Below are 6,000 nucleotides of genomic sequence, written 5' to 3'. Positions count from 1 at the left end.
CCAAAGCTTTAGCTATGTGGGAACAAGTCTGGAATAGTATCACAATTCTCACATGAGAGTATATGAGTGAGAGGAATATGCATGGTGAAGAATCAACAATGGGATTATTCTTAATGAATGCCAAAATGATTCACTCTGTATGGAGAATCTTGCATTACTATTTCTAGATACACCACCTGTTCTGTCGAGACAGTTTGCATCAGCTCTCTAAATGCCCTGACCCAACAATGGAAGAATGGCATTTGCAGAATGTTTTCTATACAAGGAATGTGGGCACTAGAGTTATCCACATATTGTATTTTCGCTAGAGAGGAGAGAAAGACCAAAGTACAAGCTGTGTTAGGTTTAGGTGCAGTTTCTTATGTTTTTTTGATAGGGCATTGACTTTGAGTGTAAAGAGAAACGAAGCAAGGTGAAACAGTAAATTCTTAAAGAGAAACAAAGCAAGGGTGCAACAGTAAATTCTTATTTGTTTTTTTTGTTTCCACATAATAGGCTGTGTAATAAGTGTTTGATTGCATTTAGGGTTTATGTTTTTATTAATAGCAACATTTAAAATGTCCTAACAGAAGATTCCCAAGCCATCTTTTTCAGAGTTGTGAAGGATGGTGTCATACAATCAATATAATTTAGGGGCTGAATCAAAGGCTGAATTTTACGTGTTGGAATACTTTAATGGACATTTGTGAAGCACAAAGAATTGGTGTACAATTCTTAAGTGTGGTTTTATCCTAAATGCTTGGCAAAATATTAAGCATGGCAAGGCTTAAACTAGGATATTTTGTAGGACAAAATTTCATTTGCCAAGCATTATAGATCGGTGTTAGATGCTCAAGATGTTTAAAATGGTGGAAAATATGTAATATAGGAAGTTGGTTGCTTGTTTGATGTTGGAGGGCATTTCATTGTAAAAAGGGCATGATAAAGTCTTTATTGAACAAGAGGAACTTTATATTAGTGATATGGTAATCAATATACACACTTCACTCAAGTGGATTTATCTGGAAGAGGAACAATGATCTTGTCAAAATAGTCTAGGCATCCAAGGTGACAAATAGTTTGTTGGAAAAGAAGTGATTAATGTTAGTTTTTCATCAATTGTAGTTCTAGTTGTCCTCATGTTTTATGCCTTGGGTATGAAATCAAATTTTGAAATGATGCAAATGATAGACAATGCATTGAGTGAATTAGATGAACTACAAAATGATGCTAGTTTGCAAGTATGAAGAATAATATGTGTGCTAATGGGCATTTTTAGTTACTAGTGGGTTCAATTTCTACCCAAATAGCTATTTCCAAATTCTAGTGTCATAAATTGTATTCTCATACAATTTCATGCTTATTTGGGTCTCACCTTATTGTGTTTTGTTTTTTCCCTTGATTATGCTTGATTAAAGGCCCAATCTAAGGTCTCTACTACTTCTTGACCTTGTTCTGATCTAGAAGGACTAGAGCAGGGTGCTAGGCACCATAGTCTAGGCAAAGTGTTCCGAATTTGAACCCTTTAATGGTCAAAAAAAGTTGAGTAGGAAAAAATGCCTGATTTCGGCCTTCTTTGTAATTTTCAACACATTTTGTGAGGTTGAGTATAAAATCAAGTCTTATCTCCTAATTTGAAACATCTCTCCACAAGTTTTTAATTCAATTCAAGTGAGCAAGCAATCAAGCATCTTCAAGGAAATGAAGAAGAGGTCAAGTATTTAGATTTTCAAGCATTCAAGATGGCATTCATGATCAAGTTTATATGAAGGAATGCATGATATTCCACATTGAAACATCAACATCTCTTGAAGACTTCAAGGAAAGGGGATTCATAAAAGGAAGTTATAACATTTCAATTCAGAATTTTATTCTAGAACTAGCCTTTGCCTTATAAAGGTAAACTCTCTTTTGTATTAATTATTCATTATAGGTTTAATTCCAAACCCTAGGTTTGACCTAGGAAAACCCCTATAAACCTAACACCATTTTCCTCTCATGTGTGTCTAATTTTCAGGTTTAGTGGATAAGGATTATAGAATTAGAAAGAGTAGACTGTGATGAAGAATCCACACTTTGACTAAGAGAAAAACCATGGACATTTCAAACAATTTTGAAGTGTAACACTTTTTCAATGAAATTTTAGGCCAATTTTCTGAGTGACATCATAATCTTCATGTAGTTGTTTCTGATATCTGCATTAGCCACCTTTAGGACTAGGGTACCTAGCCACATATTCCAACACTCTCAGGCTCAAATTACAAACATGAGTTCCTTTTTTATTTTCATTTCTAGATCTATACTTAGAGTCTACATATTAATTCTATAGCTCACTGTTTATGTTGATTACTCTCAATTTTGTATCATTATCCCTAGTTCATGCACTCCATGATTCTATCTTATCCAATTTCATCTACACTTAGCAAGGAAGCAACCAATCCATTGTGCCCATCTCTCCCAAGGGTTTGTAGTTGGGTCTATTGGTTGTTTCCTGAATGTATGTTTATATGTATGCACTTGATTCCAAGGTTGCATGTTTAGACTAGTGAACCCCATTTCCACACACTACATGTTGGTGAAACTTGACTTTTTATCGCATACTTTTTGATTTGGATGTTCAAATAAAACTTTAATTGTATATCATTTTCAGATTTAGAGACATTAATTGTTGAAATCTATCCTTTCTATAGTTCATTTTACTTAATTAATTGGTTAATTAAACATTCTATTGGTATATTTCTTTGTTTAATGACTTATTTTGCTATAATTTTTTGCATTATAAATTGTGTAGTCACACAAATCTGTTCAGCTTAATTAAATAAATATTCACTATTTATTTGATTAAAAATCCACTAGCCATCAGTTAATTAAATTAATATTTAATTAATTCATCTCCAAACATTCTTCTATTAATTAAATAAATTATTCAATTTATTTTAATTAATTCATTAAATCAAATTCAAATCAATTAAATAAATAAAATCTATTTATTTAATTAAAATCCCCTTTTCCTCTTTTAAATAAATTAAATAAAACATTTATTTAAATCATTATCCCCACCCCACTTGCATTTTCCTACAAATGCAACTTGCACACATTTATTGAAATAAATGAATTTTTATTTTAATAAAATCCTATTTTCCCTCACCCACCAAATCCACTTGCAAAATCTAATCCCCTTCTAGATTCTTCTAAACCCTTCCTAATTAGCCTAATCCATCCCCTAATTATTGTCACATTTCTAAGCAAAATGGAGTCACTTCTCAAAGACTCCAAAGTCTTTGAAAAGCATTTAATGCTTTGTGTGTTCAACAAATTAACCCCCAAAGTCTTCAAAAACCACTAATGGCTCTTACATGACCATTTATGGCTCTTACATAACCATTTATGGTTATTTCAAACTTGTCTCCCCAAACATTTATTGTTTTGACCATATTCATCCATTTCACATTTGCACAAGAATTTATCCATTGGATAAAAGCTTTATTCTTTGAATAAAGAGTTTATTCATTCAACTAACCTTGACTTTAACTTCCAAAGTCATGTCAAGCATTTAAAGTTTATTCCCTCTCCTCTCAACCTATCTCACATTGACACTTGTCATCCTGGGATTGGGTTGAAAGCCATTACATGGATTTGAAATCATTCAATCCTAACCCTTGTTGAGATTACTCAATCTCAACCATCCATTGCTCCATTTTTCCTATAAATAGAGCCCATTTCTTCATAATCCAGATCCTGAATACTTGTATGCATTTAAGATATAGGCATTTTAAGAGAGCATTTTAGCATAATTAACTCATATATTGGCATTTTGGATAAAATCAATCATTTTAGTATCAATAGTTTAGTATTAGCTTTTCATTTCAGATCTGGAGCACAATACTACAATCTCAATCCTCCATAAGCATCCATAGTGCAAAAAGCTGCTGAGAGCTACACTATTTTGGAACTTGGAGAGGAGAGGAACAAGGGAGAAAGAGCTAAGTGCATGTTAGGAGGTATTTGGAGATGCCTCATCATATTTGCTTCTTTAGTTAAATATGCTTTCATGTTTTCAGTGTCTCTCTTGGTATGCCTATTTAGATTAGTCTTTGATTAAATAACACTAACGGTTTCTTGTGTGTTTTGTGTTGTTTGTCTCTTAGACTAACCTTGTCCATTTTGCAGGGCATCAAATTGTATAAGAATCATTGCGAGCTAAAAAATATTTCATTAGTTTTTCCTTTTCTATGTATGAGTTTTACAACCTATTGTCTTGAATCCAATATCTCAATGAGAAGAAGTTATAGAAGTATGGCTTCCCAAAGTTTGAACACAAAGGGTATTGATCTTGAGTTGACTAACTTATTCCTTAGGAGCTTGGATGAATCCTCTTCTTTCAATTCAAAATCTAACATGCCTAATTGTTGAGAATATTTTCATTTATGCTTCTCATGATGAGGATGGCTCTTCAACTCAATTGACTATTGAGAAATAGGGGAAGATTGACAAACAATTGGAAGATCTTCAATAGCTTGTAAATTATGAGCACTAAGATGGAGAGGCAATCCCCTTGAATGAAGATTTAAGGAGGCTGATTCAAAATGGTGAAAATGGTGTAGAAGTGTTGCATGATATAGCTCATATTATGGATGACAATATTATGACATTGAAAAGTTAAAAGTTGTGTCGAAGTGTTGTCCACATTCAAATCCTCTAAACCAAGTTGAGATATCTATGCCTATTCCTACATCTTTACTTAATGTGCCCACAAATGCATCTTCCATCATGACTACATGTACACAAAATTTTAATGTTACACATGTTAGTACTAGGGGGGTCCTATCAATCAATATTCCTACACATCACCTTCAACCAATCTTCCATTTGTTTCACAATCATCACCTTTGCGTACCTTGTTAGGATTCCCAAAGATACTGAGAGGGGGGGTGAATCAGTATCTGACCGGTAAAATAATTTTCTTAACGTGCCTATCATACAACACCTTCAAATCCTCCATCTTGATCCAATTCATCCACTGAAGCCACCATAAACCATTTGATTAAAAATGTTTCATCTTTACAATACCAATTGGCTATCATAACTCAATCCAAATCCGTTATTCCTACATATTATGTTACTAGCCTACTTTCAATTGACATCCTTCATGCTCCTCTTCCACAAAATATTAAGGTTCCTTATTTGGAGAAATATAATGAACATGGTGACCCCCAAAATCATGCAAAAACATTTTCAAATTTGTGTAATGATTTCTAATATGACCATAGACTACTTGTAAAACTATTCACCCATACCTTAAGACATAAATCTTTGCAATGTTTTTTCTCCTTGCTTCTTTATTCGATTAATACTTTTCAAAAATTAGTTGATTCATTTGTGCAACATTTTAAAGTTAATATTGGTCCACAAATTACTTTGACTAATTTGGTGCATTACGAACAAGGTGTTATGGAGAAAATGACTGATTTCATTGGTAGATATAAACATTCGCATTCAAGAATTTCTTATCCTATGCTTGATGATGATGTTTAAAGGATTTTTATTAATAATTTACAAAAAGACATTAGAGATAAGGGATTTTTTTATTATGCATCTTTCACACAATTGTGCTCATCACTTCATAATTATCATTCTTTAGTGAGTCAATATGAACCTTCTTCATCGTTGAATCCAATTGATAGGAGTGAAGATTCCCATTAAAACTTTACATCTTTAAAAACAAAACTAGAACTTCATCAAGACCAATAACAATAATTATTCCAATCATATTGATTCTAAAGTAGTAGTTGTGCAACCCTCGTTGTAGATCTCATTTCTTCAAAATTCAAACATCGTGTTGGCACACATTCACTCCTCTTTTTGAATCATTACATAACGTCATGTTTAAGTTGAATAATTGTAATGTGATGAAGCTTCCTCCCATCCATCCCATAGATACTTCCAAGCCTTTCCCACCTTTTTTTATTTGAAATTGTTTTTACTATTCCATTGTCAAGCTGAACGTGGATTCCGTGGGCT

Source organism: Cryptomeria japonica, chromosome 5, assembly GCF_030272615.1.
Source record: "Cryptomeria japonica chromosome 5, Sugi_1.0, whole genome shotgun sequence".
In the NCBI taxonomy this organism is placed as follows: domain Eukaryota; kingdom Viridiplantae; phylum Streptophyta; class Pinopsida; order Cupressales; family Cupressaceae; genus Cryptomeria; species Cryptomeria japonica.
Note: the sequence above shows the minus strand (reverse complement) of the source record.